Source organism: Nycticebus coucang, chromosome 7, assembly GCF_027406575.1.
Source record: "Nycticebus coucang isolate mNycCou1 chromosome 7, mNycCou1.pri, whole genome shotgun sequence".
In the NCBI taxonomy this organism is placed as follows: domain Eukaryota; kingdom Metazoa; phylum Chordata; class Mammalia; order Primates; family Lorisidae; genus Nycticebus; species Nycticebus coucang.
The window spans coordinates 114,437,146-114,450,828 of NC_069786.1; the positions used below are offsets into that span (position 1 = coordinate 114,437,146).

The 13,683-nt window shown below is 39.6% G+C and overlaps 1 pseudogene; it reads left to right on the top strand.

Annotated features, from left to right (window-relative positions):
- The first annotated feature begins 9,636 nt into the window (after positions 1 to 9,636).
- On the top strand, positions 9,637 to 10,798 carry LOC128590609 (26S proteasome regulatory subunit 10B-like; annotated as a pseudogene).
- The last annotated feature ends 2,885 nt before the right edge of the window (positions 10,799 to 13,683 follow it).

A 13,683-nucleotide genomic window follows, 5' to 3' on the forward strand; every position in this document is an offset into this window, starting at 1 on the left:
GACATTCGGCAATGATGGGGACATTTTTGGCTGTCACAAATCAAAGTTTTGATTGGCATTTCATGGTAAAGGCCAGGGATGCAGTTCAACATCCCACGATACACAAAACAGCAACTCCTGTCTCTTGCCCCACAGCTAAGAGTCCTTTGGCCCAGGATATTGATATTTCCTAGGTTGAGAATCTACAGAACCTTCTCTGAAGAAGACAGAGGAATGGCCAACAAATACATGGAAAAAATGCTCATAGTCCTGAATCATCAGAGTAATGTAAATCAAAACCACCCTGAGATATCAACTAACCCAGGTGAGAATAGCCCACATCACAAAGTCTCAAATTTGCACATGCTGGTGTGGGTGTAGAGAGAAGGGAACACTTTTACACTGCTGGTGTGATTGCAAACTAATATAGCCTCTGTGGAAAGAAGTATGGAGAGTCCTCAAACAGCTAAAAATAAACCTTCCATTTGATCCCACAATCCCATTATTAGGTATCTACCCAGAAAAAATAAAACTATTTTACCATAAGGACATTTGCACTAGAATGTTTATTGCAGCTCAATTAATAATCACCAAGATGGAAAATCAACCAACCCAAGTGCCTATCAACTCATGAATGTATTAACAAGCTGCGCTATACTATTCAGCCATAAAAAGAGGGGATTTTACATCTTTTGTATTAACCTGGATGGAGTTGATTCTCCTTAAAAATGTATCGCAAGAATGGAAAAGCAAGTTTCCAATATATGCAATACTAATATGAAACCAATAGATAAACAACTATACACCCACATGAGAGAAAAACACAATTAAATTCAAGGAGGGGTGGAGAGAAGAGGGGGATTGATAAACTCTCACCTAATGGGCACAATGTAAGGATATATAGCATACCCCCTGGGTGAAGAGCTCAACCACAACTTGAACTTTACCTGACAAATGCAAACAATGTAACCTAATCATTTGTACCTTCATATTAATCTGAAATAAATAAATAAATATCTTTGTTTGGAATAAGAAAAGATGTTTAACTGAATAAAGATTACTACATAATACCAAAAAATAAAAATAACATTAAAAAAAAGTTATTTACTTCCAAGATTTAAAAAATAAAAAAAATAAATAAATAAAGAATCCCTGCTCTGGAGCAGTGGGATTCACTAAAAGAAGAGAATAGCAAGTTCAGGTCTATTTTTAATGTCTACTCCGGACACTGAGTGGTGGGGCCAAGTGCATAGAGAGAGCCTCCGCCAGGAGAACTAACTGGCTGCAGGTAAGAGATTGGACACACACCTCTAAATCTCCTCAGCCAGTGGCCCTGCCACAGAAGCACCTCTTAGTTTAAAATGTCAGAATAAAAAGGCTATCATCAGAGTCTTTAGGCACATCCCTTTCTTGACTAATGAGGGATAGAAAGCTAAAAAAAATGAAATGAAAGAACTATTTCCATCTGTACATTGTGTACAGTTCACCAATCTGTTGTACTCAAGCTGAAGACCTAGAAAGTAAAAGATTTTCGATTAAAGTGTTGGCTGATTGTAACATAAAATTGCAGGGTCCAGATATTTTAAACATCCTCCCACCCCCGCAATACACACACACACAAGACATGATCCCATGTATTTTGGGAGCATGGTTTGCATTCTTTGTGGCAGGTGGGCTCCTATAAATGAAAAAGGGACAGCTGTTTAGCATGATAATGTGTTCCATATTGTCAAGCCAATTTAGAAAACTACTCCGTGTATATATGGAAAGTCTCTTTATGTTAGAGTTTAGGACAGAGAAAAACACAGCCATAGCCACCCACCTTCTCTCCCATCACTCCCCAGTACCCTGAATGAAGCACCTAAAAATAGCTACTATTTGTTGAGTACTAGCCCTATACCAGGCTCTGTGCTAAGCACTTTAAATATGTTTTCTCATATAATCTTCACAATCCTATTAATTAGGGATTTTCCTTCAATTTTTACATTTAAGAAAACTGAAGCTTTGGGAGGTTAATCATAATTTGTGCATTATCGCAAGGCTAGAAGATGCAGAGACTGGATTTCAGTGCAGAAATGAAAGCCGCTCTGTGATTCTTGAACTTGACTCCAAAAGCCTGGCTTGTCTGGTCAACGAAAGTGAGTAATGTCAAGAGGCCATCCAGAGGGTGGCTTTTCTTTAAACATCTCTAAAGCCCTTGGAGGTGAAGCTGAGGACTCATGGAACTCTGGCTGCCTATCTTCATATTGATTGAAGAATATTCAGGCCCAGTAGGACCCTGCTGTCCCCCCAACCTCTCCCAGACCACCCTCACCAGTGAGGGCTCTCTGGAATTCTATAATAGCAAAGCAGGCACCTTGTCATCTCTCTCCAGAAATGTCTGTAGCAGAGATGACTGATGATCTTCTGACAAGAAGTGGGTAAAGCCCATCTCATTCCCATGGGTGGTTTTGAAAAACACTAAAGTCCCAGATTCACTAGGACAGTCAAGAGTTGGGATTAAGTCCAGAGATACAGACCTACAACAGATCACAGCCTCTCCATTTGTTTGTTCCCCTGTAATAACCACGGGATGTTTTCTAGTTGCTCAACAGATAAGAATGTCTTATCACTCCTGCCATTTTCACATGTTTTCCTATTTTTTATTTGGAAATGTGTGTTCATCCTGCTGTTGGCCACCCATTTGAGCACAGCCAAATGTCCAGAGGCTTTCAAGGAAATGCGTGCAGTCCCCCGGGACCCTGTGTCTTCATAAAATATTTTTCAAAGGACACAAAATGACTGACCTTTCAAAAACACGCACTATACAAAGTGTGTATATATTTTCTTCTCTAAACCAAAAATTCATTTCCTCAATCCTGTGGCTTGATCCTGAGATGCAGTCACATGGGGCAAACTCAGGCTTCTGTCCTCCTAGCACCAGCTCAGCAGCCATGGCTGCATTGAGGGGCCACTGCTACCAGACAGGCATACCCAACCCTCTACATAGGCACCCCTCTTCCAAAGTTCCAGACATGGGCTTCACGGTGCCTGGACACTCAAATCTGTATCCTATTAAAGTTCATACAGGGATCTGATCTCACCTATTTTATAACTACAGGTCATGATCAAGCTCAAAACTCATTGCTAGAAATATCTACATCAGGAAGTGACAGTGAATCTCAACAAAATCCATGTTTCCAGCTTGCCAGACCTCCAGAAGAGCTGCACAGTGACCCACAACCCACGATTGGCACCAACCCAGACCCTGGTAAAAGCTGCGCAACCTGCCAACCCGCCATTGGCACCCACCCGGACCCCTGTAAGAGCTGCACCACAACCCGTCGTGACCCCCAACCCATGACCCACGCAAGACAGGCCTCCACACGACCTGACCAGGAACTCTGGGAGCTGCACAACGCCGCATCCTCCCTCCTGTATCCTCCCTGCCTCCAAATAGGCCCACTTGGCAAGGGACTCTGGTAGCCACGTGCCTTCCGGAGCCCTCCCTGCCTCTGTGTGGAGCCCTTCTCCTGGCCAGAGACTGCTGGAGCCTTGGGCCCTCTGTGCCAAAGTCACTGGGTGCCAGGCACTCCCAGAACCATGTGCACCACCCCCTGCCCTGTTGCTGGATCTGGGTGTGTCACACTCCAGAGCTGCTCCCACAACCAGAACTCCCTGGCTGAGGCAGCCCCAGAGGAACAATACAGGGTCACTCCCTACAAAGATCCAGCAACAATAGAGTGATCCTGCTGGGGTCTAATCTTGGAGAGACACCTCCCCAACTCTGAGGATGGCCAGAGGCAACAATGAAAAATAATCATGAGGCAAAATCAACACAAATACTCTGGCAATATGAATAATCAGAGTAGATCAACTCCCCCAAGGAACAATGGGGCAGACACAGCACAAGGTCCCATACATAAACAAATAGTTGAGATGTCAGAAATTGAATTCAGAATCTGGATAGCAAGTAAGATCGAATTAGAATTCCAAGCAGTAACCCTAAGACATTTCAAGAATTCAATAAATTCAAAGACCAAATGACCAAAGATTTTGACACATTGAGACAAGAAGTTGCAGCCCTCAAAGATCTGAGAAACACAGTAGAATCCCTTAGTAACAGAATGGAGCAAGCAGAAGAAAGGATTTCTGACATTGAAGAGAAAGCTTTCGAATGCTCCCAAACTCTCAAAGAGGAAGAGACATGGAGGCCAAAAACAGATCACTCTCTCAGAGAGCTCTAGGATAATTGGAAGAAAATCAATATTCATCTTAGAGGGATCCCCGAAAGCGATGAAGTGGCTTAACAAGGCACTTCTCATGGAGTCTCTTCTCCATGAGATTATGAAAAAGAACTTTACAGACATGCCAAGAGATTCTGAAATTCAGACAGCAGACAGTTTCAGAACTCCAGCATGACTCAACCCAAATAAGACATCCCCCAGACACATCATAATCAATTTCACTAAAGTTAATATGAAAGAGAAAATTCTGAAAGCAGCCAGATGAAAGAAAACCATCACCTACAAGGGGAAGAATATTAGAATAACTGCAGATCTCTCTGCTGAAAACTTTCAAGCTAGAAGAGGATTGTCATTGACTTTTAATCTCTTAAAACAAAATAACTTTCAACCCAGAATCCTGTACCCAGCTAAACTGAGTTTCATTTATGATGGAGAAATTAAATACTTTAATAACATTCACATGTTGAAGAAATTTGCCATAACTAAATCAGCTCTCCAGGATATTCTCAGACCTATCCTCCATAAAGACCAGCATAATCCTCCACCACAAAAGTAAACCCACCCAGAAAATTTTGATCAAATTCCAACTTCCACAGCCGCAAAAAAATTAAAAATGTCCACCAGAGACTCGAAAGGCCTATCAATATTCTCAATTAATGTGAATGGTTTAAATTGACCTCTAAAGAGGCACAGGTTGGCTGACTAGATACAAAAACTCAACCCAGATATCTGCCGCATACAAGAATCTCATCTTACATTAAAAGACAAATATAGACTTAAGGTGAAGGGATGGTAATCTATACTCCAGGCAAATGGAAAACAGAAAAAAGCAGGCATTGCAATCCTATTCACAGATGTAATAGGCTTTAAACCAACCAAAATAAGGAAGGATAAGGATGAACACTTTATATTTGTTAAAGGAAATACTCAATATGATGAGTTTTTAATTATTAATATTTATGCACCTAACCAGAATGCACCTCAATTTATAAGAGAAACTCTAACAGACATGAGCAACTCCATTTCCTCCAGTTCCATAGTAGTTGGAGATTTTAACACCCCTTTAGCAGTGCTGGATAGATCCTCCAAAAAGAAGCTAAGCAAAGAAATTTTAGATTTAAACTTAACCATTCAACATCTGGACTTAACAGACATCTACAGAACATTTCATTCCAATAAAACTCAATACACATTCTTTTCATGAGCCAACGGAACATACACCAAAATCAACCACATACTAGGCCACAAATCTAACCTTAGAAAATTTAAAAAAATAGAAATTATTCCTTGCATCTTCTCAGACTATCATGGAATAAAAGTTGAACTCAATAACAACAGGATTCTGCATACCCATACAAAAACATGGAAGCTAAATAAACTTATGCTGAAGGACAGATGGGTTATAGATGAGATTAAGAAGGAAATCACCAAATTTTTGGAACAAAACAACAATGAAGACACGAATTATCAGAACCTCTGGGATACTGCAAAGGCAGTCATAGAGGGAAATTTATAGCACTGCAAGCCTTCCTTAAGAAAATGGAAAGAGAGGAAGTTAATAACTTAATGGGACATCTCAAGCAACTGGAGAAGGAAGAACACTCCAACCCCAAACTCAGGAGAAGAAAAGAAATAACCAAAAATCAGACCAGAATAAATGAAATTGAAAAACAAAAGAATTATACAACAGATCAATAAATCCAAAAGATGGTTTTTTGAAAAGGTCAATAAAATAGATAAATCTTTGGCCAAACTAACCAGGAAAAAAAGAGTAAAATCTCTAATTTCATCAATCAGAAATGGTAAAGACGAAATAACAACAGACGCCTCAGAAATTCAAAAAATCTTTAATGAATATTACAAGAAACTTTACTCTCAGAAATATGAAAATATGAAAGAAATTGACCAATACTAGGAAGTATGCCACCTACCAAGACTTAGTGAGAACAAAGTGGAAATGTTGAACAGGCCTATATCAAGTTCTGAAATAGCATCAACTATACAAAATCTCCCTAAAAAGAAAAGCCCAGGACCAGAAGGCTTTATGTCAGAGTTCTACCAAACCTTTAAAGAATAACTAGTACCTATATTACTAAACCTCTTCCAAAATATAGAAAAAGAAGGAGTACTACCCAACACATTCTACGAAGCAAACATCACCATGATCCCTAAACCAGGGAAAGACCCAAGAAGAAAAGAAAATTATAGAACAATATCATGAATGAATATTGATGCAAAAATACTCAATAAGATCCTAACAAACAGAATCCAACAACACATCAAAAAAATTATATATCATGATCAAGTGGGATTTATCCCAGGGTCTCAAGGCTTGTTCAATATACATAAATCTATAAATGTAATTCAGCACATAAACAAACTAAAAAATAAAGACCATATGATTCTCTCAATTGATGCAGAAAAAGCTTTTGATCATATCCAGCATCCCTTCATGATCAGAACACTTAAGAAAATTGGTATAGAAGGGACATTTCTTAAACTAATAGAGGCCATCTATAGCAAACCCACAGCCAATATCATATTGAATGGAGTTAAATTGAAATCATTTCCACTTAGATCAGGAACCAGGCAAGGTTGCCCATTGTCTCCATTGCTCTTTAACATTGTAATGGAAGTTTTAACCATTGCAATTAGGGAAGAACAGGTGATTAAGGGTGATTCACATAGGGTCAAAAGAGATCAAACTTTCACTCTTCACAGATGACATGATCATATATCTGGAAAACACTAGGGATTCTACTACAAAACCTTTGAAATGATCAAGGAATACAGCAATGTCTCAGGCTACAAAAACAATACTCATAAATCTGTAGCTTTTATATATACCAACAATAGCCAAGCCGAAAAAACAGTCAAGGACTCTATTCCTTTCACTGTAGTGCCAAAGAAGATGAAATATTTGGGAGTTTATCTAACAAAGGACGTGAAAGATCTCTGTAAAGAGAACTATGAAACTTTAGTAAACAAATAGCTGAAGATGTTAAATGGAAAAACATACCATGCTCATGGCTGGGAAGAATCAACATTGTTAAAATGTCTATACTACCCAAAGCAATATAAAATTTTAATGCAATTCCTAATAAAGTTCCATTGTCATATTTTAAAGATCTTGAAAAAATAATACTTTGTCTTATATGGAATCAGAAAAAGCCTCGAATAGCCAAAACATTACTCAGAAATAAAAACAAAGCAGGAGGAATCACTCTACCAGACCTGAGACTGTACTGTAAATTGATAGTGATCAAACAGCATGGTACTGGCACAAAAACAGAGAAGTAGATGTCTGGAAAAGAATAGAGAACCAAGAGATGAATCCAGCTACTTACCGTTATTTGATCTTTGACAAGCCAATTAAATACATTCAGTGGGGAAAAGATTTTGTATTTCAAATGGTGCTGGGTGAACTGGCTGGCAACCTGTAAAAGACTGAAACTGGACCCACACCTTTCACCATTAACTAAGATAGACTCTCACTGGATTAAAGATTTAAACTTAAGACATGAAACTATAAAAATACTTGAAGAAAGTTCAGGGAAATCTCTTGAAGGAATTGGCCTGGGTGAATATTTTATAAGGAGGACTCCCCAGGCAGTTGAAGCAATATAAAAAATACACTACTGGTCAATCCAAAAAGCTTCTGCACAGCCAAGAACATAGTAAGCAAAGCAAGCAAAGAGCCCTCAGAATGGGAGAAAATATTTGCAGGTTATACCTCCGATAAAGGTCTAATAACCAGAATCCACAGAGAACTCAAACATATTAGCAAGAAAAGAACAAGGGATCCATCTCAGGGTGGACAAAGGATTTGAAGAGAAACTTCTCTAAAGAAGACAGACGCACAATCTACAAATACATGAAAAAAAGCTCATCATCCTTAATCATCAGAGAAATGCAAATCAAAACTACTTTGAGATATCACCTGACCCCAATAAGAGTAGCCCGTATAACAAAACCCCAAGACCAGAGATGTTGGCGTGGACATGGAGAAAAGGGCAGACTTGTACACTGCTGGTGGGAATGCACACTAATACGTTCCTCTTGGAAGGATGTTTGGTGTATACTTAGAAATCTAAAAATAGACCTGCTATTCGATCCTATAATTTCTTTACTAGGTATATATCCAGAAGACCAAAAATCACAATATAACAAAGACATCTGTACCAGAATGTTTATTGCAGCCCAATTCATAATTGCTAAGTCATGGAAGAAGCCCAAGTGCCCATGGACCCACGAATGGACTAGCAAATTGTGGTACATGTATACCATGGAATATTATGTAGCCTTAAAGAAAGATGGAGACTTTACCTCTTTCATGTTTACATGGATGGAGCTTGAACATATTCTTCTTAGCAAAGTATCTCAAGAATGGAAGAAAAAGTTTCCAATGTACTCAGTCCTACTATGAAGGTAATTTATAGCTTTTATATGAAGGCTATAACCCAACTATAGCACAAGAATATGGGGAAAGGGCCAAGGGAGGGGAAGGGAGGGGGGAGGTTAGGGTGGAGGGTGGATAATGGGTGTGGCCACACCTACGGTGCATCTTAGAATGGGTACAGGTGAAACCTACTAAATGCAATGCCATGAAGGCTACGTTGAACAGTTTGATGAGAATATTTCAGATTGTATATGAAACCAGCACATTGTAACCCTTGATTGCACTAATGTACACAGCTATGATTTAACAATTAAAAAAATAATAAAAAAAGGTAAAAAGAAAAAAAAATTATGTTGCATTGATTCTATCTCTTGGACCAAACAGGTCATGTTTATTCCATTTCTGGTACATACTCTTCTGGAAAGAGTGGTCTCTGATTTTGCTCTGCCAAGGAACACTATATTAGTTTCCTGTGCTCCTGTAATAGATGAGCATGGTGAGTTAAAATAATAGAAATCTATTCTCTCACAGTTCTGGAAGCCAGAAGTCCAACGTTGATTTTGCTGGGCTGAAATGAAGGTGTCAGCATGGCTGAACTCTCTGCAGTGACTTCTAGAGGAGGATACTCTCCTGTCTAGTGGCTGCTGACACTCCTTGGCTTATGGGTGCATCATTCCAAGACCAGGGCTGGCGCCCCCATATCTCACTCTGCTTCTGTCACATCTTCTCATCCTTGTGTGTCAAATCTCTCTTTGCCTCTGTCTTATAAGGACACTCCTGATGGTATTTAGTACCCACCAAAATAATCTACCCATCTTGAGATGTTTAACTCAATCATGTTGGCTAATACTCTTTTTTTCAAATAAGGTAACCTTTACAGATCCCAGGACCTGATATTTCTGAGGATTATTATTTGGCCTATAAACAAACACCTCTCTGCTCATTCTGTGGAGAGATGAAGGAGCACAGGCTCACTTTTTTCCTGAAAGATCTCAAGTTAGGGTTGAAAATGTTTATACAGAGTGACGGCTTCTCATTATGGCGGACCCTAGAGATAAGGCACTTCAGGACTACCGCAAGAAGCTTCTGGAGCCCAAGGAGATCGACGGCCACCTTAAGGAGTTAAGAGAACAATTAAAAGAATTTACCAAACAGTATGAAAAGTACGAAAATGATCTGAAGGCCATACAAAGTGTTGGGCAGATTGTGGGTGAAATGCTTAAACAATTAACAGAAGAAAAATTCATTGTTAAAGCTACAAATGGACCAAGATATGTTGTGTGTTGTCATAGACAGCTTGACAAAAGTAAGCTGAAGCCAGGAACAAGAGTTGCTTTGGATATGACTACGCTAACTGTCATGAGATATTTGCCAAAAGAGGTGGAACCACTAGTTTACAACATGCCTCTGAAGACCCAGGGAATGTTTCTTATTCTGAGATTGGAGGATTATCAGAACAGATCCAGGAATTAAGAGAGGTGATAGAATTACCTCTTACAAACCCAGAATTATTTCAGCATGTAGGAATAAGGCTGTTTGTTATATGGACCACCAGGTACAGGGAATACACTCTTGGCACACGCTGTTGCTAGCCAGTTGGACTGTAATTTCTTAAAGGCTGTATCTAGTTCTATTGTAGATAAGTACATTGGTGAAAGTGCTCGTTTGATCAGAGAAATGTTTAATTATGCTAGGGACCATCAGCCATGCATCATTTTTATGGATGAAATAGATGCTATTGGTGGTTGTCGGTTTTCTGAGGGTACTTCAGCTGACAGAGAAATCCAGAGAACTTTAATGGAGTTACTGAATCAAATGGATGGATTTGATACTCTGCATAGTGTTAAAATGATCATGGCTACAAACAGACCAGATACCCTGGATCCTGCTTTACTACATCCAGGAAGATTAGATAGAAAAATACATATTGATTTGCCAAATGAACAAGTGAGATTAGATATATTGAAAATCCACGCAGGTCCCATTACAAAACATGGATAAAGATGATAAAGCAATTGTGAAACTTTCAGATGGCTTTAATGGGACAGACCTGAGAAATGTTTGCACTGAAGCAGGTATGTTTGTAATTCGTGCTGATCATGATTTTGTAGTGCAGGAAGACTTCATGAAAGCAGCCAGGAAAGTGGCTGATTCTAAGAAGCTAGAGTCTAAATTAGACTACAAACCTGTGTAACTGACTGTAATGTTTTTGATGGCTACATGACAGACATTGGCTTAATGTAAAAATAAAATAATGTATGTATGGGCAATAATCTCATTAAAATGTATGAATAAAAACATGTATGAGTAACATCAAAAGAATGAATAATTCAATAATTCAACTCCTAAGTTAGACACAGAAGAATTTGTATGTTTATTAATGTTGCATTTATTGCAGCAGAAGTTAATGAAAGAGTGTGTTGAAGCTTTTGGTATTTGCTGTGTGAGCATTTTGTAAAACATCGAAAATGGTTTGAGATGACTTATTTTATATTATTTGTTTTCCTCATCCTAAAAGGGTGAATAAAATGTTTGATTCAGTGCTCCTACATTAAAATAAAAGAAGGGCGGCGCCTGTGGCTCAGTCGGTAAGGAGCTGGCCCCATATGCCGAGGGTGGCGGGTTCAAACCTGGCCCCGGCCAAACTGCAACCAAAAAATAGCCGGGCATTGTGGTGGGCTCCTGTAAGTCCCAGCTGCTCGGGAGGCTGAGGCAAGAGAATCGCTTGGGCCCAGGAGTTGGAGGTTGCTGTGAGCTGTGTGAGGCCACGGCACTCTACCAAGGGCCATGAAGTGAGACTCTGTCTCTACAAAAAAAAAAAAAAAAGAAAATGTTTATACATACGAGTGTGTATTAATGACTCTGTAAAAGATGTGTATTCATTTGACACATGTCATATTCAGTATAGTACATGTTCAAAATTTAAAATCATCTACTCCCTAGTGTATACTATTAATATCTTCTACTGCAGGGTTTTAACTTTAGTGTTCTTGAGATTTGGGGCTGGAACATTCCTTGTCAGGACAGGGGTGTACTATTCTATACATCGTAGGATGTTTAGCAGCATTCAGAGAATAAAAATAGAGGAAGCCCAGTTAGAATTGAATTTCAGATAAAAGAAATGAATAATTTTTTAGAATAAGCATGACCTGTATAATGTTTGGCACCTTCGAAAACCAAAAAAAGTCTTTGTTTATCTGAAATTTAAATGTAAGTTAGCATCCTGTATTTTATCTATCATCTTTATACTTAACGACACCAATAGCTCATGCCTATTTAGACAAACAAAAATGCCTCCAGACATGACCAAACCCTTCTTAGGAGGCAAAATCACCTCCTGTTGAGAACCACTGGTCTACTTAATAAAATAAATAAATAAATAACCTCATAAAATATGAAAGACTGAGAAAAATGTGTAGAGCTGTTTAAAATATATGCACACTGCTAGTTGTTGCTACTAACCCGCAAAGTTATCAGATTTGAGGGGCACAGGTCACATGGACACTAGCCTGACTCAGGGGGGACTGCGAGCATCACTATTTGTGGGGGCAAGGCTTGGAGAAGTCAGTCTCCTTGGAATAATCCTGCCCAGTCCTGTCCTTTCAAGCCTGAGAGCCTCAGGCTGAGCTGCAGGACCAGGCATGATCTCCCATCCCCCCATTCACCCTTTAATTTATTTTAATTATTCTTCCCCCTATCCCCCACCCCACTTCTCTTAGTTCTTAAGGCTTTGCTTAGGAACAAGTGGCTCTCTCAGGCAGCTAAGTTTGAAAGCGCCAGGAGACATCTGTCTGGCAGAGCAGAGACTGAGTTCTCTCCACTGAGAATTTTGATTTTGAGCATGTCCCTACTGGTAGCAAAAGCTAAACAAAGGACACACTGAATGGGTATGTGCCTGTCTTTCTCCTGCCCTCCTCTCCCTTCCCTTCTCTGCATCCTCAGTCTTCTGTCCCCAGTGAACACATAGCATTCAGCGTTTCCATGCCTCACCGGGGCTTTCTGTGCTGATAACAGTGGCTCTTCCCGCACCATCCCCACCAGCTGCCTCTGCATTGTATCAAATTTGGCTTTCAAAAGTTTTCTCCAAATATAAACTGGCTGTGAACACACAGAGACAGCAGTCAGGCACACATATTATATGTCTATATAAACAAAGCCGTGTGTATTTATAGACCCATATCAATGACAGATCTATATGGAGAGATAATGGGGGGTTTACAGGCAGAAAAAAAAAGAGGTAAGCCTTTGAAACCTCTGACCCAAAATAAAATAAAAGGCCAAATAATGCTCAGCAACAAATCCATTAATAAGAGGGACTGTTTTCTAGCCCATGGCTGGTGGAGTCTAAAAGGGAGATTTGTCTGGGAGAAGTCGGATTCTCACAATATGCCAGCAGAATTTAGGTTCTGTTCCAGAGTCATCTGGTCAGGGACGAGGATTTCATTATTTGTTGCTGAGCTCCTAGTCTAGAGTCACTAACAACATCTTCAGAGGGTGTTTATTAACTGCACATAACCTCATAGAGCAGTCCAAAACCAAATCTAACATGTAGAAAAAGTTTTAAGAATAGATAAATGAATTCAGCTAAACATAACTTGTCACTCTTAAAAGTCAGAAAAATTAAGACAAAAATGAATAGAGAGAAGCTGAGGCAGGTGGATCCCTTGACTTCAGGAGTTCAAGGTTAGCCTAAGCAAGAGCAAGGCTCCATTTCTACTAAAAGTAGAAAATTCAGCCAGGAGCTGTGGTGGACACCTGTAGTCCCTGCTACTCAGGAGGCTGAGGCAAGAGGATTGCTTATGCCCAGGAGTTTGAGGTTGCTGTGAGTTAGGCTGAGATCCCCACCCCCTAAAAAAAATGAATAGAGAGAAAGGAAAGAGAAAGAAGGAGAGAGAGAGAGGGAGAGAGGGAGAAAGGGAGAAACACCGGAAGCAAGACTTGGTCCCAGGATAATGGCTCCAATTATCAGCCTGATGGGACAAGTTCTGGCTTCAACCCAAACTCCCAGTCCAGCATGAGAGATGGGACAGATTTATTTTGTAGGATGGATTGTGCACAATCTCTGCTATAAGAAGAGCA